Raw genomic sequence first — 22,546 nt, 5'->3', positions numbered from 1 at the left:
TGAAGAAATTCCCTGGGACCTTGGGGAAGCCTTCCCCAGTGGAGTCTCGCTTCACTCTGTCGTCTTTTGGACCATGACTTGTCCGGCCTCTGCTACTCTGGGTTAAGGGTAGATTATCCACCTCCCGGGTAGGGACTCATCGGCCTCCGCCATCCTATGGGACAGGAACTCGTCTGGCCTCCACAACCGTGGCTTAGGGGTGGATTCGAGCTCGAGATCAACATGCATGCTCTCTTTGTCTCATTTGTAGTTGCCATTTTAATTCAGCGCCTCTCTTTCTTTCCTTTCCTTGTTCATTTAACTTTCATTTTCGGATCAGCGGGCATCCTGGAGCCCCCCGAATGGGGTGGCCAGACGTTCCTTTCACCTCAGCCGCTCTCCCGTTTTAATATTTTGGAATTTTAGGATGACATCAAAGGTTGACTTATTCTCTAGAAGAGGAGGCAGTGGGGGAAGGGAGAACCTGCAGGATCTAGCAATAACTTTGAAAGGGGCCTGCAGGGAAAACTCTAAGCCAGATGAATCTGCCACTGACCACCAAGTGCCACCAGCAAGATCTTAGCCTCGGGCCTTGGCCCAGAGGGTGTGAGTATGGGGGGGAGACTGTCAGTCTGAGGGGATGGCTTCCAGGGTCTTTTTTCCCTTGCCCCAAGATGACTGAGAATTCTCCTCCACCTTGGAAGGCCTCTGGATCAACATTTGCAGGAATCTAAAAAAAAAAAAAGAAAAAAAGAAATCCTCTGGTGGTAAAATGTTGCCCAATTCATGGAGATCTGATTTTGTCTTTGTGGCCACTTGTCTGTCTTGTTTACTTTGGTGTCGTTTCTGTTCTATTTTTGAGGTGGGGAAATTCTGGGTGAGGGTGGCCAGCTCACTCAGCAGTTTCTGAATTCAGCTTGCTGATTGAGAATGGCGCAGTTCTAGTAGGAATGAACTGAGGGCCCATTAGTCCCCAACTCTGCTTTTGGCTGTTGTCTAGTTCTGTTTTAGAATTGGTACCTGTTTTAAGTGTGGATTCTTGGTTTTTGTGTTTATTTATATTTTTGTTATTTATTTGAACATCTCTGAGGAAATAAAAGTTCTAGCCTCTGGCTGGGCTCAGCCACAGACCTGCTAGGCTCGCGTCACTGTGAGGTATGTAAGGTTGCTGGACTAGTCTGGTTCCTTTCAGGTCTTGGGCTGAATTTTCTCCTTGTGGAGGCTGCCTGAGCAGAGAGTGTGGAAGGCTATGTACCTGGTTTGGATTTTTCAGCGAGTCCTGACAATGTAACAATTTGTAAAGTGCTCTTGTCTAAAATTGGATAAAATTCAGGCCAGTTTAGTTTTAGGTGACCCCTTCAACCAGCCCTTCTCCAACAGGTGGGATTCAAAAGATCCGTTGATGAATTGCCTTGCTAAACAAGCGAGCCCTGGGAAAATGAAGCTTAACAAAGGTACTTAGTTAAAAAAAATACTGTCTTAAATTTTTGTTAAAAAAACTTTGAAAAAATCTATGTAAAACTGATTTTGATTTATGCACGCTTTAAGATCTGTGTGTTTTCTATGTGTTTGTAAACATGTTCAAGATAAAAATTGTCAACATGCTGTAAAAATTGGGTGAATTTAAGTTTAAAATGTAAAAGGTTAAGAGGTTTAGACATTACTAAAAATTTAAAAAACTTTCACATTGTTTTAAATGGCTTTTTAAGGATTCTTTAAGGTAAAAATTAGAAAATCTGTTATTTTAAATTTTAATATTTTTAAATGCTTTGGCAGTTTGGGATTTAGTTCCCTTGGCTAAAATTTCAGGATAAATATTAAAAATGTAAATGGAAAGGTCAATTTAGCACTGTTACAAAACATGACATGTTCTGTCTGTCTAAAACTGTATTTTATTCAAACCTCCCTGCCCCCCAAAAAAGGGAAAATTTAGAAGACTACCTAAGATCTATATTTAGGGGTGAGGCTGAATAGGCAGAAGTGTAGTTAAGCTGGTCATGCATGGTGGGACCGACCCAGGGGTGGGGTGCTTCATAGATGGTGGGACTGGCCCTGGGAGGAGTCCACACATGGTAAAAGAGGGCAAGCTGGCACAAACGCAGTTCATCTAACCTTAAAGAGTCAGATTGGGTGCAGGCACATTCCATAGGAGGGGCTGAGTTGCCCATCTTTGTTCTGTCCCTTTTCCCTGCAGATAGACCCTGAAAACATGATGGTTAAAATGAGTGATGTGATGATCTGATTAGTATTGCTAAAACTGCCCCTTGTATGTGTTAAAATTAAAATTAAAATGGCCTTCAAAAGAGGGTTAAAAAGTTTATTTGTATAATGTAACTTGCTTTCAATGATGTTCTACAATTAGGATGTTTTTAAAAGTTATAAAGGTGTTAAGCCTAGCTTCTTGGCATAGTAATGGTGATTGTAATTATTTTTTTTCTAGATTATTATTTGTTTTTATTGTGAAAATACTGTACAAAGGGGTTACAATTACATGGGCAAGATAATGAGTATATTTCTTATCAAGCATTGTAGCATCCTCCTTTGTTTCCCCTTCCCATTCCATCCTTCCCCTATCCCCCCATTCAAGCCTCCAATCACCCCCCACAAACTTTACAACCAAAGTTGTAAAGTTCGTTTTCGACATAACGACTTGTACATCTCATTGTTGCAATATTTCCACCTGTATCTCTATTTAAACGATTCGTTTTTTCCCTTACCCTCCACAAATTATACTAACATCAAATACAGTGAAAGCAGGGGTTATACAATGGGGGAGGGACATACAAAGCAACAAAGATATCATCTTATAAATGTGTTAGAAACAATCGCATGAAAGAAAACAGCATTTGAGTACATATTTAGGGTTCATTTCCCTAACATAAATTTATCTGAGCTTTTCTGCTTGATTCAGACATATACTATTTATTGGAAATAAGGAAAACCATGGGACCTATATTTCTTTGGGCCTGGCTTACTTCACTTAATATAATTTTTTCCAAGTCTTTCCATGTACTAACAAATGGGGCAATGTCATTCTTTATGATGGACGCAAAGAATTCCATTGTGTGTGTGTGTGTGTGTGTGTGTGTGTCGCATTTTCTTGATCCATTCATCTACTGAGGGGCATCAGGGTTGATTCCATATCTTAGCTATGGTAAATAATGCTGCAATAAACATATCGTGCTGGTACTTTAGTGTGGTCTTGTTTGTGAACATTTGTGTAAATGCCCAAAAGTTGGATTGCTGGGTCATAGGTGAGCTCTATGTGGAGTCTTTTGAGGAACTTCCATACTCCTTTGCAAAGAGGTTGAACAAGTTTACACTCCCACCAACAGTGCAGTAGGGTTTACTTCTGTCCACATCTCCTCCAGCATCTGTTGTTATTAGAGTTTTGATTATAGCCATTCTACCTGGGACGAGGTGGTATCTCAATGTTGTTTTGATTTGCATTTCTTTTATGGCTAGGGAGTTTGAGCATTTCTTAAAGTATGTATTGGCCCTTTTTCATTCCTCTTCAGAGAAGTTTCTCTTTAAGTATTTAGCCCACTTATTTATTGGGCAATTGTTTCTTTGAAGATTTGTTGTTGGGGGATTTAATTTTTTGAGTTCCAGGTATGTTTTAAATATGAGACCCTTGTCCGTTGTTGTATGGCTAGTGAAGATCTTCCCCCAATCCGTGGGCTTTCTATTGATCTTGCAAGCTATGTCCTTTGCCATGCAGAAGCTCTACAATTTCATGTAATCCCATTTTGTCCAACCTTTCTTTAATTTGTTGTCTTTCTGGGTCTCTATTAAGAAAATTTCAGCCTGTGCCAAGGAGACAAAGGGTTTCTCCTATTCCATCCTGTAATGTTTTCAGTGTCTGCTTTGACTCTGATGTCTTTGATCCATTTGGAGTTGATTCTCATGCAGCGTGATATATAAGCATCTAGCTTTAGTTTTCTACAAGTAGTTAACCAAGCCAGCACCATTTACTGAAGAGGCTGTCTTTCTTCCATTCTATTTTTTTAGCCCCTTTATTGAAGATTAAATGGCTATAGGTATGTAGGTTCATTTCTGGGTTTCCAATTCTATTTCATTGCTTCTGAGGTCTGTTCTTGTGCCAGTAGCAAGCTGTTTTGATTACTATGGTTTTATAGTCGAGTTTGAAATTTGGTATTGATATTCCTCCAGCACTGTTCTTTCTATTGAGGATAGTTTTAGCTATTCGGGTTCTTTTATTGTTCCATATGACTTTTTGGATTGCTTCTTCTATTTCTTTGAAGAATGAGGTGGGAATTTCGACAGGTGTTGCATTGAATTTGTAGATAGCCTTGGGAAGTATTGCCATTTTCACGATGTTGATCTTTCCAATCCAGGAGCATGGGAGTTTTTGCCACTTCTAAGTTCTGTTTTGATTTCCTTTTTCGTTTTTAACGTTTTCATCATTGAGGTCCTTCACTTCTTTGGTTAAGTTAATTCCTAGGTATTTTATTTTTTTGTGGGGCTATTACAAATGGAGTTGCTTTCCTAATTTCAGCAACACTTTACTCATTGTTGGCATACAGAAAAACCATTGATTTTGGGGGGTTAATTTTATACCCTGCTACTTTGCCAAAGTTTTAAATCAACTTGAGTAATTTGGGAGTGGTGTCTATGGGATTCTTTAAATACAAGATCATGTCATCTGCAAAGAGGAAGAGTTTTATTTCTTTTTTCCCTATTTGGATCACCTTTATGTTTGCATCTTGTCTTATTGCTGTAGATAAGAATTCTAATACTAGATTGAAGAGAAGTGGTGATAGTGGACATCCTTGTATTGTTCCTGAGTTAAGAGGAAATGACTTTAGTTTTTCACCATTAAGTATAATGCTGGCTGTAGGTTTGTCATATATAGCCATTATTGTATTGAGGAATGTTCCATGGATTCCTAATTTTTCCAGAACCTTCATCATAAAGGGGTGTTGGATCTTTTCAAATGCTTTTTTTTGCATATATTGAGATAATCATGTGGTTCTTATCCTTGCTCTTGCTTATGTGATGAATTATATTAATTGATTTGCGAATATTGACCCAGCTTTGCATCCCTGAAATGAATCCTGTTTGACCGTGGTGTATGATTTTCTGGATGCGTTGTTTAAGACGACTGGCCAAAATTTTGTTGAGTTTTGCATCAATGTTCATCAAAGTAATGGGTCTACAGTCCTCTCTCTTTAATGAGTCCCTGCCTGGTTTTTGGATGAGGGTTATCATAGCTTCATAGAATGAGTTCAGTAGTGAACTTTCTCTTTCAATTTTATTTAAGAGTTGGAGAAATATTGGTGTCGGCTCTGTTTTGAAGGCCTTGTAGAATTCCACTAAAAAACCATCTGGTCCTGGGCTTTTCTTAGATGGGAAGTCTCTTATTGCTGTTTCTATGTCAATCCTTGATATGGGCCTGTTAAAATGGTTTAACTCATCTTGGTTCATTTTTGGCATGTCAGTATTTGCTAGGAAAAGTCCCATTTCTGCCAAGTTTTCAAACTTATTAGCATAAAATTTTGAGAAGTATTCCCTTATAATGTTCTGTATCTTGGTTGTTTCTTATCTCTGCATTTATTTATTTGGGTGCGTTCTCTTCTTTTTCTGATAAGATTTGCTAAGGGTCTGTCAATTTTATTAATTTTTTTGAAGAATCAACTCTTTGGTTTGTTGATTCTTTCTATATTTTTTGGATTCTAATTCATTTAATTCTGATTTAATTTTAATTATTTCTTTCCATCTACTGGATTGGGGTTTATCTTGTTCCTCTTTTTCAAGAAAGCTCAGATGTCTCATTAAATTGTTGGTTTCAGATCTCTCCAATTTGTTGATGTAGGAACTCAGAGCTATAAACTTGCCCCTGAGTATTGCCTTTGCTGTGACCCAGAGAAGCTGGTAATTTGCATGTTCATTGTTGTTGAATATCATGAACATTTGAATTTCCTTTCTCATCTCTTCCATGACCCACTCGTGAATCAGCAGTGTGTTGTTCAGCCTCCATGTGTTACAGGATTTTCTTTGGTGGCTTTTGGTGTTGAGTTCTAATTTTATTCCCTTGTGGTGTGAGAGAACGCAAGGTATAACTTCAATGTTTCTGAATTTGGACAAGTTTGCTTTGTGGCCTAAAGTGTGGTCTATTTTGGAAAATATTCCTTGTGCTCCTGAGAAAAACGTATATTCTGATTCCATAGATGTCTGTTAAATCTAGTTGATCTATGCAGTTTTTTTTGTGTGTGTGTGTCTTTTCTTTTTTTTTTTTTTTTTTTTTTTGGTACTGGGGATCAAACCCAGGACGTTGCACTTGCTAGGCAAGAGCTTTGCCACTGAGCTACATCCCAGCCCAGATCTATGCAGTTTTTTAGATCTCCATTTTCTCTGTTGAGTTTTTCTGAGTTCATCTATCTAGTGGGGAAAGTGGTGTGTTAACGTCCCCAACAATTCAAGTCTTTGGAGATATTGGGATTTGGGGGAAAATAGTGTTTCTTGCATAATTTTGGGTGCTCTGTTGTGTGGTGAATTGTGATTGTAATTCTTGCATTAAGAATAAATTCCATATGATTTTAAAAGTTTTAATGTGTATTTGTTTTAAAACAAGCAGCCATGAGACTTCCAGATTTTTCTGTGCATGTGATAGTGTAGAATTGAACCCAAGGCTTCATATATATGAGGCAAACCCTCTACCACTGAGCCCAGGAATGACAAATGTAGAAATACATATGTAGATTGTTACATATATATATATATATGTATGTAAGCACATATATATGTATAAAACAAGACACAGATGTCTGTATATTATCTAATTTTATATACTATATTACTACCAATTATTGATAAGTTATTCCTTCATTTATTTAAATATTACGGTTAAATACATAACAAAGTATTAATTGAAAATTAGTCAATGTACTATAATTATTGTGTATAATTTTATAATATAATCATAAACTAACTACTAATGTAATTATTACTTTACAACATTCCATTCGTATGGATGTATATCAGAATGTGTCTCTTAGGATCTCCTTCCATTCATAGGTGGCAGTCCTGGGATTCGCACCCCAGGCCTAGGTTGTTGGTTTGGGCTATGGCTTCCCTGATAGCCCACCAAACTTCAGCAGTGCAAGGTCATGTACACTATCTGGGCCCTGTCATTTAGACCCAGGATGGTTGCAATGCAAAGGATAAAACAATGTAATACCACCTTCTGGAACTTCCCAGTTTTGTACTTCTCCTTTTTTTCCCCCTCTGCATTTTTTTTCTTTTTTTTCGGTTTAGGGGCCAGAACTCTGGCTCTGGTGTTGTACCTCAACTCTTCAGCTCAAGGCTATCACTCTACCTCTTAAGCCATAGCGCTACTTCTGGCTTTTTTCTGCTTATGTGGTGTTGAGGAATCGAACCCTGGGCTTTATGCATGCAAGGCAATCACTCTATTACTGAGCTTCTTTCCCAGCACTTCTCCTTTTTTGCCAGTCCAAAGATTTGAACACTGGTCGTAGGATCTCAGGATGGGCTGTGTGTCCAGAGGTTGCACCCTAGCCTAGGATGATCGAAGCTGACGCAGAGTTGTCACAAGCTGAGTTCAAGCCCCAGTCCTGGCCAAAAAAATCAAGGCTCTGGCTTGGAATTTGCACCATTTTTCTTGCAGGCCTGGGATTTGAACTCAAGGTCTGGGTAATTCTGTGGCACTGTCGTTGAAGACAAGAATTTCAGCCCAGTTTCCAGGGCCCGAATTCAAGCCCCAGCACTGAAAAAAAAATATTCGTATATGAGATCTATTTACGTACATGGGTTTATTCCATATGATATTTATTACCCTTGTTTTTTATTTTATTTAGTATTATTACATATATAATATTTATTTCATTTATTACATTTTATCACATGGATGTATTTGCATAAGGATTATAGATCATACTGAGACCCAGGACTTTCACAGAGAAGGAAAAACATGTGTCAAAATTGTCTTCTGACTCCACACATAAACTTCTGGCAATGCTGAGATTTTAATTCACAGCTCACAATGCCCAATTCATGAAAGGGTCAGTTGTACTACAAAAGCCTTTGGCAAACTGAGCTGCCAGCCAGTTCTGTGGAACAAGCCATAGTAATGGCTGATAGATATAGATAAAGATGTGGATATAGATATATAGACAGACAGAGAGAGAGAGTGAGAGATAGATAGATAGATAGATAGATAGTTAGATAGATAGATAGATGTGTAGTTTGCAATATATATGAGAGAGAAAATGTGAGGATATTAAATTATACATTTTATGAATTATTATTAAATTATGCCTCCATTTAATGAAGTAGCATTAATGTAAAAGTAGTCAGTATTTTTTAATTGGGAGAATCATACAAAAGAGCTAAAATGGAAGACATAATAAAATATTTTTCGTGTGGCATTCTATAAGAGAATCATGAACTAATTGCAAATTTATTTGTTACTTTTATAACAATCCATTAAGCATTCACATGAATAGGAAAGATTTTCTCAAGATCTCCCTCCATTTGTAGGTGGCAGTCCTGGCAATCAAATTCCAGGCCTGGGTAGTTTACTTCGAAATGCAAACCATTAGCATGACACTGTGAAGATTTCAGTTTGTCACAATGAAAAAAAGAACAAGAATAAACGAAAGCCAGGTGTTATTTACTCCTGCCTTTAATCCTAGCTCTTCAGGAATCTGTGAGGTAGAGAATGCCAGTTTGAATTCAGCCTGGACAGGAAGTCCACAGCACTCTTATTCGAAGTTATCAAAGGAATAAAAAATCTCCATGAATGGAGCTGTGGCTCAAGGGCAGAACTCTACCCTTGAGCAAAAGGAGCTCAGGCACAGTGCCTAGGCTCCTAATACAACCCCCGGACCTGCCTAAAAAGAAACAAACAAAAAAATCAAGTGACTCCATGTCTCCCCATGTATGTATGGATGTATTTTTATCGGTGAAGGTCCAGAGTCCCTAAGATGAAAGGCACCCAGCTAGGAAATTTGCTTTGAATAGAATGATTTCATAGCAGAGACAGTGCTTTCAAGACAGTGCATGTTCCGGGGCTCCCCTCACTGTTCCCATTGTAGCCTGAGGTTTTCTCGGCACCAGGGACTGCTGAAGGAACTCTGCCTCATTGTTGGAACAGGCAGACAAAAGGCCTCACTCTTGTACAGTTGTGTAACAAGCAACTCCATCAAGGCCGATTAGTGAGGAGGAGTGTGGTTGGACTCTGAAGGCCAGGAGAAAAAGGCCTCTTTGTACCCCAAGCCATCTCTTCTTCCCAGTGCTGTTTTCACAGGAAGCCTTCATTTGTGCCACCTCCCATGGCAGGCCAAGTTCCCCGCACTCATCCTGTCTTTTTGTTAGACTATGTTCCAGTGCTGAAATAACCTGCTACAATTAATTCAAGCGTCCTTCTGGTAGACAACAAGGGAGCTGAACCTAATAAAATGCTTCATTATTTGCAATGGTGTATTCCTAGGTTTCTGGAAGCTTGCTAAATCTAAGCACATGTTTAATATCACAATGCTTCCTGTCATTTAGGGCTGGTGAAGATCATCAGGTTTTGAAACCTTTGACCTCTCCTAGTTAGGCTCTGGGTGGCTAGGTTGAACACAGGGCCTGGGTGCTGACCATGAGCTCAGAACTGGAGCTCAGTGCTTTAACAGTTGGTTTCACAGCTTCACTTCTGGTATCTGTGTGTGTGTGTGTGTGTGTGTGTGTGTGTGTGTGTGTGTGTGTGTGTGTGTGCATACACTTGTCCTGGAGCTTGAAATCAAGACCTGAACACTGTACCTGAGTTTCTCCAGTACAAGGATAGCACTCTACCACTTAAGCCACACAGGCACTTCAGACTTTTTTCTAGTGATGTGGTACTAAGGAATCAAACCCAGGGATTCATACATGCAAAGCACTCTACCCCTAAGACACATTCCCAGCCCTCAAATTCAGGTTTATTTCTTTCTTCTCTTGGAAGTTGGAGGAATTGATGTCTAGGCCTGGGTGCTGTCCTTGAGCTCTTCAGCTAAAGCCAAGTGATCTATCACTTGAGCTACAGCACCCCGGCAGGTTTTTGGTAGTTCAGTGGAGAGAAACCTTTCAAGGAATTTCCTGCCCAGCCTGGTTTTGGGCTGTGATCATCAGCTCTCAGGCTCCTGAGTAGCTAGGATGACAGGTGCAAATCACTGGCGCCCAGCTTCCATTTCGTGTTTCTAAGTGGTGAATAGGAGATTGTAGTCTCTTAGGACCTTTTGTGTCTGGGATAGTTTGGAACCCAGATCGTCAGGTCTCAGCTTCCTCAGTAGGCAGGATGACAGACCTAAGCTGCAGATCCTAGACTGTAACACTCTGTTGCAAGGGGGTTCTTGGCTCCACGTGATAGGGAGCTAGCAATGAGCCCAACAGGGAAGGGTCAGTGGCTAGGCCCTGAGTTCAAAGTTCATGACTGAGAAAAATAAACCCAAACAATTGTCTGTAGGAGACAACTCACTAGAGTTAGGAAATACATAATTTTGGCCTTGATATGGGGATATATCTGAGCCTCAAATTTCTCATCTGCACAATCATCTTACTTGTGGAACTCTTATAAGAACCAGATGAAAAAAATGCACCGTGTAAAGGACTCAGCACACAACACATCATAAAGGACTCATCAAATAGCTGTATCCCACACACTGTCATTAGAATTAGAGTGCTTTCATCAGTATCACCATTCTTTCAGAATCACATCACAAACCATACAAAGTTCACATCTAATGATTTTGAGGGGTGGGGTTTTTTTGGAGGAGGTGGAGTCAGCCACAGGGATTGTATTGAAAGTTTGGGGGTACTGTCCTACGATCTTTTGCTCAAGGCTAGAGCTCTACCACTTTGAGCTACAGCTCAGAGTTTTGCTGACTTCCTGCCAGGGCTGGATTTTAAACCCATCAGGGTCAGATCTCAGTCCCCGTGTATCTTGGATGACAGGGGTTAATGAGCCAGTGGCATCTGGTTCTGTGGAGCCATTTACCTCTGGCTAAGTCAGGTTAGATGGCAGCTGTCAGCAACAGACTCCTGGCTTGCTCTATGATGAGGTATTTGCAGTGCTATCATTATATAGTTGCAGTAAAAATATTCTATCTTTATTTGGTGCCATTCCTGGGTCTTGAGTAAGAGTCTAGACACAGTCTCTAAGCTTTTATGCTCAAAGCTAGTGCTTTGAGTGGATTATTGTTGTAATTTTTCCTGTGGTATCTCTGATATTATTGATTTGGGTCTCCTCTCTTTTGTTCATTACTCTTGCCAGTGGTCTGTCAGCTTTATTGAGATTTTTTTAAACAGCTTTTTGTTTTATTAATTTTATTAATAATTTTCTTTGTATCTCATTAATTTCAGCTCTTATTTCAGTTATCTTTTTCTGTCTAGCAACTTTAGGTTCAATTTTTCTTGTTTCTCTAGCAGTTTTAGTTGCATCATAACATTGTTTACTTGGTCTATGTTTTCTTTTTTTAATTTTTTAATTTATTTTTATTGTGAAAATACTGTACTGAGGGGTTACAATTACATGGGCAAGATGATGAGTACATTTCTTATCAAGCATTGTAGCCTCCTCCTTTGTTTCCCCTTCACATCCATTACCATCCTCTCCCTGACCCCCAGCCAATCCCCCCTGCTCCCCCTCTTCCCCCACCAAAGTTGTAAAGTTAGTTTTCGACATAACGACTTGTATATCTCGTTGTTGCAATGGGTCCACCTGTATCCTTACTTAAATAATTTGTTTTTCCCCTTCCCCTCCAAAAATTATACCGACATCAAATACAGTAAAAGCAGGGGTTATACTGTGGGGGAGGGACATACAAAGCAACAAAGAAATATTCTTATAAATGTGTTAGAAACAATCGCATGAAAGAAAAAAAAACATTTGAATACATATCTTAGGGTTCATTTCCCTAACATCACCTTATCTGACCTTTTCTGCTTGACTCAGACATATACTAGATATTGCAAATAAGGGAAACCATGGGACCTATGTTTCTTTGGGCCTGGCTTAATTCACGTAACATAATTTTTTCCAAGTGTTTCCATTTCCTAACAAATGGAGCAATGTCATTCTTTCTGATGGAGCATAGACTTCCATTGTGTATATATACCACATTTTCTTGATCCATTCATCTACTGAGGGGCATCTGGGTTGGTTCCATATCTTAGCTATGGTAAATAATTCTGCAATAATCATAGTCGTGCTGGTAGCTTTAGTGTGGTCTTGTTTGTGATCATGTGGGTAAACACCCAGAATTGGGATTGCTGGGTCATAGGGGAGCTCTATGTGGAGTCTTTTGAGGAACCTCCATACTACCTTCCAAACTGGTTGAACAAGTTTACACTCCCACCAACAATGAAGTAAGCTTTCCTTCTGTCCACATCCCCTCCAGCATCTGTTATTATTATAGTTCTTGATTTTAGCCATTCTAACTGGGGTGAGGTGGTATCTCAATGTTGTTTTGATTTGCATTTCTTTTATGGCTAGGGAGGTTGAGCATTTCTTCATGTGTCTATTGGCCATCCATCTTTCCTCTTCAGAGAAGTTTCTGTTTAAGTCTTTAGCTCACTTATTTATTGGGCAGTTGTTTCTTTGAGGATTTGTTATTGGGGGATTTAATTTTTTGAGTTCCAAGTATATTTTAAATGTGAGACCCTTGTCCGTTGTATGGCTAGTGAAGTTCTTCTCCCAATCCGTAGGCTTTCTATTGATCTTGATATGCATGCTGAGAGCAATAAATTTGCCCCTCAGGACTCCTTTCACTGGGTCCCATAGGTTTCTTTCTGATGTATTTTCATTTTCATTGAATTGTAGGAACTTTTTAATTTTTTCTTTAATTTCTTCTGTAACCCATGTATTGTTCCAAGAATGTTGTTTAATTTCCATATGTTTAAGTTTTATCTACTTTATGCCTTGTTATTGAGAACCAGTTTGATTCCAGTATGGTCAGATAGAATACAGGGTACTATGTCGATCCTCTTGTATTTGCTTAAATTCCTTGTATGAACTAACAAATGATCTATTTGAGAAAAAGTTAGGGAGTTTGCAAGAATAAGACCCTGCTGGTGGGAATGCCTGTAATTCTAGATACTCAGGAGGCTCACATCTGAGTATTCAGTTTTAAAGCCATCCCAGGCAAGAATGTTCATGAGGATTTTCTGGGGTAGTTCAGCACCACACCCTGCCTCAAGTCTGTGGCTGTTCACCACCTTTGCCAGCATGGGCTGGGCTGAGCTGCTTATGCAAGCCAGTATGGAGAGATGCTGCACCCCACTGCACGTCTGTAGTTGTTCACAGCTGCTGTCGATGCCACTGCTGCTGCCACAACTGATGCACTGCTTGAGCTGCTGCCACTGCCCCAGGATCAGCTGGGCCACATATGCAAGCCAGACACTCCACCACGAGTCAGGTGTTAGACACTGCTCTGCCTCTGGCTTGGCTGGGCCGCTTATGTGGGTCAGTATGGAGAGGCACAAACCACCAGGGGTCTGGAGTTGTTCACTGCAGCTGTCGCCACCTTAGCCACCGCTGCCGCCCTGGGCTGGTCTGGGCTGTTCCTGTGGGCTAGTGCCAAGAGGCATCGTGCCCGGAGTCTTGGTGGTTTGGTGCCACTGCCAGTTTCTGCTGCTGCTGCTCCAGGTTAGGCTAGGCTGTTTAAACCAGCAGGACAGAAGTACCACAGTGTGAGTCTAGGGTCATTCACCACTGCTGAAAGCTGCTGCTGTTCCAGACTGGATTGGGCTGCTTGCACCAACCAGGCAGAGGCGCCGTGCCAGGGCCACTGAGGGAAGTCTTCATGCGGGCTCTGCATTTGAGATTTCTGTTTGTATTCTCTGGGTTGGCACTGTACCTTGGGAGTCTTCTGGGAGCCTTGGGATGCTTGCCTGTGTGTGGTCTTTGGAGCGTCAGAGCCAGGATACTTAAGCAGCCTGGCACGAATCCCCACAACTTAAGCTGCTCAGCACAGAGCCCCATCACCAACAAGGGGTGGGGGAAGGGTCTTCCCACTTTACTGTCTGTGTAGGTTTTTCCCTTTTCTTTTATCACTTCCTATATCTCTCTGAGCAATTGCATTTTTTTGGGGGGGAGGGTGTCACTTGGTGAAAAAGAGCATTGAAAGCCAAACACTGTTTTTGGTTGGAGAGAGCTGTGGTGTTTCCCTGCTGTTCCATTGCCATCTTGGCCCCTCCTTGTCAGGTGGAATTTTTCTTAGGCGGCAAGTGGGCCTTGGTTACCAAAGGATAGGTACATAAAAGAATATGTTGTAAAGCCAGCAATTTGTAGTTAGACATTTCTGTTAATATAGCCTTCACAAGATTAGGGAACAAAGCGGGTGGTATATCCTAAAGTATTTCAAAGGGATTAAATTCTTTAACATAATGGTTACATCTTGCTTGAAGAAGAGCAAAGTGAAGGAGACTTACGTAGCCATAGCCAGTCTCTGTATTTAATTTAGGTAAAGTTTCCTTTAAGGTCATACTCATTCTTTCTAGTGCCTTGAACTCTGAGGTCTATATATGGATTGTAACTTCCAATTTATTCCTAGGGCATTAGTTAATAATTGAGAACTTAGGCCATGAGTGCAGTGCCAACTTCGGACCCCACACCTAAGGGTAAGTCAAATCAAGGAATTATTACATGCCTCAGCTCAGCCTGAAAAAGTGTCCACTATTATAATAGATACCAATACCCATACTTTCCAGGCTTTACCTCTGTGAAGTCCACTTGCCCAATTCACCATCTGAGGTTCCTCACATGTGAATTCTTTCCATTTGTTCCAGCTTTTCAGCTTTTACCTGTTGGAAATTACCTATACACATTACAAAGGATTGTCAGGCTGAGGCCCCACTGGTTTTCAGATCAGTCTTAGGCAGTAGCCTCGGGCAATTTACCTTGGTGCAAATATCTACATATAAACTGACAGCTTAAGCCTGTATGCATTTTTCCCAAGTTTAGTTTCAAAATTTGCACACTTATTACCACTGTTTTTGCTTCTTCCTTTAATCTTAATAACTAGTAGCTCTAGAGACCCCGTTGGTTTTAGAGTGGTCTCTCAAGCTACCTAACCAGCTCAGATGTTTCTCTGTATCTTAGGGTCTCTAGTTTCTTTAACTCCTGTATAGTACTCTGAACCTTGGATACTTCTTCCATTTTATTCTCCTCCTTTTCTCTCAAACTTGCTTTCATGATCCCACTCTCCTTCTCAATGTGCTCCTTAACCTGCAAATGTTTTGGCAGGGTCACATGAGAGTTCCTTTGAGTGGCCAACTGCTGTTCCTTCTCACAACCCCTTTGCTTGCTCTTCAGCTTCTTCCTTAAGTTCACAAAAGTGCTATTGAGAGGTAAATTTTCCCACCTCCACCTGTTCCATTGGGACATGATATTTCTGCATTACATTTATGGTGAAGATCTCAGCATTCTTTTTGGCTTTTTACTCTAGTAGTTTCTCTTTCTAGTTTTCCACTTCACTGTATTTTTGTGACAGATCTTTCAACTGTTTGTTTAGCGCTTCTGTTTTTCTTCCCAATGCTCTTTTCCTTTCCCCGGCATTCTTTATCAGACCATGTGGTCCTTTAACTCTTACTGAAGAGTAACAATCTCTTTCTTGAGCCTGATATTTCCTGTTCACTTTTCTTGGCCTCATCTTCTATGACATAGCACTTCCTCGTCTTTCTCTATAACTATTCTTATCTTCTTTCTCTGTTGTTTTGAATATCTGGTGACACTCTTCAAAGCTTATAATCAACATGTACTTCAGGCTAATACATTCTTATATCAGGTCCAGCTCTTTTATTATGTCCACTATTTCTTAATGAAGCATCAGTATCTCTTCTTGGCCTCACTTGTGGTTAGCAAGGATGGTAGCATTGCTGTCTTGTGCTTCTGTTGACCTCTGACCTGTGGTCCCCTAACTTGCCTCATGCTCACCCAGGCTAATGTACTTGAATTTCATTTAATTCTGACTGTTTTCTAGGTTCCTTTTGAGGATTTTCTTCTCATTTTTGACTCTCACAAGTTCGTAATTTATATCTTCAAAGCTTTTCTTCACGTCAATAATTCTCTGGTTTCTCCAGTGTTCTCTTCTATTTGGTTTTAACCTCTTAGTGGGTTTTGTTTAGCACATATTGGAGATTCAGTATTTTATAAACTGTGTTTTGAGATAGAAGTGTGTGAATTTTTTTCTTTGCCACATTTCTTCTTAATTTTATACAGCTGTTTTTAAATTAAACACAGTTGGAATTCAGAGCCTCAAGCTCCTTTGCATGTTTCTCCAGAGATACAATCACATTTTCCAGGTGTTAATGGGATTACATAACCTGTCATTTTCAATCTTTCTCCCCCTTGGACATTCCTTTTTCCAATGTCCATTTTTCTTGCAATAAGCACACTGATCTAGTCCTGGAGGTTCCCTACTGCCATTTGCAAATGAATTGTACTGTCTTTGCCAAGGGTTTCTTGATCCCTATTCTGGTGCTCCTACCAAAACTCAAACTCCCTTCTTACTCTTTTTTTTTCCAGGGTACCTCTGTTGTCAAACACCCACTGGGCAACCACTTCCGACTCAAAATACACCTTTCCCTCAAAACTTTATAACTTTTGAAGCTTTCTTCTAAGATATGTGGCTAACTAACAAAAGCCATATTTAGGGCTCTTTGATTCTCCAAGGCTTCAAGATCTATAGGCTTATAGGTCCTATAGGCTTCTGGGAGAAGTTTCAGAAAAGCATTAGGGTACTCACTGGGGAACTCTCCCATCTCACTCACCTTTCTGGCTTTCCAGCCTCTGCGGTATCACTGCTAACCAAACCTGGCAATAATTGGTAAGCACCTCCATACCTCAATTGCTGTTAGTCTCAGCTTGGATAAATCTGGGGAAAGACTTGATCCAAATGGTCTGGTTCAATAGTGGAGCTACTGTCCGGTCCAGGGACCACATTCAAGTTACTGAGCAGTATTCACTCCCTTTTCTACCAGGTGAAAATCATCTGTAAAGTTTGCTGGCACTCATCCCAGTTGTGCATGTGTGTGAAAATTACTGTCTCTAATGAGGTAATGAGCCCTGGTTGTTTTTTTTTCTGAAAAGGATGGATTTTGCTGTTTCCAGTAATACAGGTCACTAGTTGTAAAGGGACCATATATTAAAAAGGGGACCTGCCCACCATCTCCTCCATGTTCCCGTCTCAAGGGTAATAAGGGTAACATACCATACTGTACCACCTCAGGATGGTACAAGTAACCAAATTTCGCATGGGAGGACTTAACATTAGAGGTGCTGATGGCAAGGAATAGGAGAAAGAGTACATCAGTGCATCTTCCTCTGAGGGATTCTGTAACCCTGGGGGAGAATATTTTTTGGATATGAAAAATTTAGGCCTTGTTCTCCCATCCTGAGAAAAGGAGTAAACCGAGGGTCATACAGGACACAGAACTATCAGCATGCACACACAGAACAATAGCCACAGACACTTAACCCACATGCCCCAAATCTCTCAATGTTGACCTCTATAGGAGGTCCCAGATGACAGAGAGGACATTCCAGATTGCCTCTTGAGGAGGTCGCGGATGACCTCTGGAGGATGTCACATATGTCCTCCTTAGGAAGCCCTAGATGACCTCTCATGGATGTTCCAAATGGCTTCCCAAGGAAGTGTCAGATGACTTCCAAAGGAGGTCCCAGATGTCCTCTCAATGAGGCTGAGATTACCTCACCAGTAGCTCCCAGATGGCCACTCAAGGAGGCCACATATGAACTCCAGAGAAGGTTCAAGATAACCCTCTTGAGAAAGCCACAGATGACATCCTATATGGCTTCTCAAGGAAGTTCCAGATGATGTCCGAAGACAGCCATATATTTCTTATCAAGGTAACCTGAGATGACCTCCAAAAGAAGCTCCAGATGACCTCAGGAGGTGGTCCTAGATTGCCTCTTAAGGAAGCCCCAACCCAGATGCCCCTCAGTAGATGAATGGATCAAGAAAATGTAGTATATATACACAATGGAATTCTATGCCTCCACCAAAAAGAATGACTTTGCCCCATTTGTTAGGAAATGGAAAGACTTGGAAAAAATTATATTAAGTGAAGTAAGCCAGGCCCAAAGAAACTTAGGTCCATGGTTTCCCTTATTTCCCAATCACTACTTTTATAAAGGTCTCAGATGACCTCCTGAGGAAGCCCCAAATGACCTCTGGAGAAAGTCCAAGATGGCCCCAGGAGAAGGCTCCAGATGACCTCCAGGGTAGGTCTCAGATGGCATCTCAAGGAAGTTGCAGATGTAGTCTTGATGAGGTTCCAGATGGCTTCCCAAGGAAGGGCTACATGACCTCTCAAGGAGGTTCCAGATGGCTTCCCAAAGAAGCCCTGCATGACCTCTCAAGGAGTTCCCAGATGGCTTCCCAAGGAAGCAACAGATGACCTCCAGAGGGGATCCCCAATCAGGCTGGCAAGCTTGCCCACACACCCCTAGAGGACCCTAAATGACTTTTTGTCCATGATTCTCCTCCGGAGACAAACACTTGAGGTAGACTCTCAACCCTGAGTGCTGACACTCTCACCTATGAGGATTTTTCCCTGAGGCCAAGGCCTGATGCCATCCAAATGGATTATCTCGATGGGGGTCTCGAAAAATTAAGACCTCTATAGTTCAAGAGAATCCATAGAGACACATTTAATATCATAAGTGTTCTCCTAACCACCAACCCCCAAAATTATGAAATCCAAAACTCCAAACATCAAAGGGCCAGCCTTTTTTACCCTTTCTTTTGTCTTTCCACTACAGAACTATACTTCCTTTGAGGTCTTTCCCTTTCTCCCTTCTACCAGTTCCTTCTTCTCTTCAGGCCTCTTCACTCTCCACAGGCCTGAACTGCTTTGAATGGGTCGTCAGTTGCCATCCTTTACCTCCTGCCCTCCCTCAACTTCTTCTCCTCCCAGGTCTTTCTCCTTCTGCTATCAAACCACTTCCTTCCTTACAGGACTTTTCCCTTTTTCATTCAACCATTCTCTGTATATATATATGTGTGTGTGTGTGTGTGTATATATATGTATATATATAGCCTTCTACACATCTATCAGTATATATATAGGGCACTACTGTGGCTTGATCACAGGTCCTTAGAACTTCCTGGCAGCTCAGATTGCCAGAGGCTGGTGTGCTAAGACTGTGACCCCATTTATGGATTAGCCATTGTAGGCCGTGAGTTGAAATCCCAGCATCGCCAAAAATTTATTCATGTAGGAAGAAACCACTTTCGACACATTTTTTTCCTGAAAAAAAAATCCTGGGTCTCAGTATGATGTATAATCCATATGCAAATATATACTCGTGATAGGATGTAATAAATGAAATGTTATATGTGTAATAATAATAAATAAATAAGGGTAATAAATGTCATACTTACTAAACCCATGTATGTAAACAGTGATCATATATGAATATTATTTTTTCCAGTGCTGTGGCGTCAATTCAGAGCCTGGGAACTGGTCTGAATTTCTTGTCTTCAAGGACCGAGAGCTTCCCCTTCACCCACAATGCCACAGAGTTACCCAGACCCTGAGTTCAAATCCCATGCCAGCCAGAAAAATTCCAAAAAATTCCAAAAAAATTCCATCCAGGGCTTTATTTTATTATGTTTTTTGGCCAAACATGGGTCTTGAACTCAGGTCTTGGCATCTCTGCCACAGCTGAGCTTGGGATCCTAGGACCCAAGTTCAAATCTCGGCATTAGCAAAAAATAAAAATAAAAAGGAGAAAGATAAAACAGAGAAGTTCAAGAAGGTGGTTTTACATTTTTTTGCTTTGCATTGTGACCATCCTGGGTCTAAATGACAAGGCCCAGAATGTGTACATGATCTTACATGCTGATGTTTGGCTGGCTATTATGATAGCCATAGCCGAAACCTCAACTTAAGCCTGGAGGTCAAATCCTGGGACTGCCACTAATGATTGGTGGGAGATTCTAAGAAACGCATTCCAAAATACATCCATACAAATGTTATAAACGTAACAATTAAATTAGTAGTTAGTGTATGAGTATACTATAAAATTATACACAACAACTACACTACATTGACTAATTTTCAATTAATACTTTATTATGTACTCAACCATGATACTTAAAAATGGAAGGAATAATTTTTCAATAATTGGCAATAATATAATTTATGTAATTTAATAATATACACTCATCTTTCTCTTGTTTTATACATATATATATATATTTATACATCTACATATATATGTAAACATATATATATGCCGATCTACACATTTATCTGTTTATACACATCACTCCTGTGGCTCAGTGCTATAGTGATGGCTAGCACATACAAAGTCCTGGATTCGATTCCTCACTACCACATGCACATAAAAATCCGGAAGTTGTGCTGTCGCTCAAGCAGTCGAGCACTAGCTTTGAGCATAAAATCTTAGGGACTGTGTCTAGAGGCTTACTCAAGACCCAGGACGGGCACCAAAAAAGATTGAATGTTGTGACTGTAACTCTATAAGAATAGGACTTCAAATACCTCATCACAGAGCAAGCTGGGTGTCTGATGCTGACAACTGCAATCTAATCTGAATAGCCAGATGTATACCACTGCAACCAAGCGCCATGGAACGAGATACTGCTGGCTTGTTCACCCCTGTCATCCAAGATACATGGGGGCTGAGACCTGACACTGGTGGGTTTAAAATCCAGCCCTGGCAAGATGTCTGTGAAAATCTGAGCTGTGGCTCAAAATGGTAGAGCTCTAGCCTTGAGCAAAAGATCTTAGGATATTACCCCCAACATTTTAGTGCAATCCCTCTGGGTGACTCCCCCCCCAAAAAAAATACCCCTCTAAATGATTAGATGTGAACTTTGTGCAGTTTGTGATGTGTTTCTGAAAGAATGGTGATACTGATGAAAGCACCCTAATACTAATGACAGCTTGTGGGATACAGCTATGTGATGAGTCCTTCCTGGGGTTCTGAGTCCCTCACAGGGTGCTGTGTGCTGAATCCTGCACAGGATATGTGCTGAGTCCTTCACCGAGTTCAGTGTGTTGAGTCCTACATTGGGTGCTGGATGATGAGTCTTTCAGAAGATGCTCTTTGCTGAACCCTGTAAAGAGGGTTATGTGGAGGCAGGCACCGGTGGCTCATGCATGTCATCCTAGCTACTCAGGAGGCTGAGATATGAGGATCGCAGTTCAAAGCCAGCCCGGGCAGGAAAGTCGGTGAAAACCTTATCTCCAATAAACCACAAGAAAACCGGAAGTGGTGCTGTAACTCAAATGGTAGAACACTAGCCTTGAGCTGAAGAGCTGAGGGACAGAGCTCAGGCCAAAAATTCAAGCCTCACGACAGAATAAAAAAGAGTGTTATATGTCTTGTCCATCAAAGGGTGTATTCTTTCATCTTGTCCTTGTAAGAACTCCACAACTGAGATGATTATGCAGACAAGAATATTGACACTCAGATATGTCCCCATGGGAGGGGCAAAATTATGTATTACTGAAGACTAGTGAGTTGTTTCCTGCAGACAATTGTTTTGTTTTGTTTTGTTTTTCTCAGTCATGAACCTTGAACTCAGGGCCTAAGCACTGACACTTACCTCTTGGGTTCATGGATAGCACTTCACCACCTGGAGCCAAGGAACCTCTTGCAACAGAGTGTCACGGCCTAGGGTTCTATAGCACAGGTCTGTCATCCTGCCTTCTCAGGAAGCTGAGATCTGAGGATCTGGGTTCCAAACTATCTCAGACACAAAAGGTTCCATGAGACTATTATATCCAATTCACCACTAAGAAACATGAAGTGATAGCTGGGTGCTTATGGTTCATGCTGATCATCCTACCTACTCAGGAGGATGAGATCTGAGGATCATGGCTCAACGCTAGACTGGGTAGGAAAGCCCTTGAGACACTTAGCTCCAATGAACCACAAGAAAACCAGGAGTGGCTCTGTGGCTCAAGTGGTAGAGCAACAAGATTTGAGCTGAAGAGCTCAGAGACAGCCCCCAGGGCCAGCTTTCCACTCCTCCAACCGACAATAATAAAAAAAAGATAGATACACACTAACAAACTGAAGTAGAGGGCTGGGAATGTGCCTTAGGGGTAGAGTGCTTTGCATATATGATTTCTCAGGACCACATCACTACGAAAAAGCCTAAAGTGCCTCTGTGGTTCAAGAAGGAGAGGGCAATCCTTGTAGAAGAGAAACTAGGTACAGTGCTCATGTCCTGAGTTCAAGCGCCAGGACTAGAATATGCACACACAAACACACACACACACACACACACACACACACACACACACACACACACACACAGAGAAAGCAGAAGTGAAGCTGTGACACAAAATGGTAAAGCACTAGACTTCTGTTCTGAGCTCATTGCCAGCACCCAGGCCCTGTGTTCAACCCCAAAACCTAGTCATCCAGAGCCCAACTAGGAGAGGTCAAAGGTTTCAAAATCAGAAGAGTTTCACCAGCCATAGATGACTGGAAGCTTTGTGATATACAACATGTGCTTGGATTTCCAAAGCTTCCAGAAAACTAGAAAAGGCATCATAGACC

General features: G+C 41.0%; 1 long non-coding RNA gene across 1 annotated transcript; it reads left to right on the top strand.

Moving 5' to 3' along the window:
• Positions 1-1,141: 1,141 nt before the first annotated feature.
• LOC122127621 lies at positions 1,142-19,472 on the top strand. The gene is made up of 3 exons (XR_006151220.1): positions 1,142-1,433; positions 16,963-17,037; positions 19,439-19,472. It is a non-coding gene; the product is annotated as an uncharacterized LOC122127621 (long non-coding RNA).
• Positions 19,473-22,546: the final 3,074 nt, after the last annotated feature.

This window comes from Dipodomys spectabilis, unplaced genomic scaffold, assembly GCF_019054845.1.
Source record: "Dipodomys spectabilis isolate Male_0828 unplaced genomic scaffold, ASM1905484v1 ptg000305l, whole genome shotgun sequence".
NCBI lineage: Eukaryota > Metazoa > Chordata > Mammalia > Rodentia > Heteromyidae > Dipodomys > Dipodomys spectabilis.
This window is presented reverse-complemented; position numbering and strand designations above follow the sequence as displayed.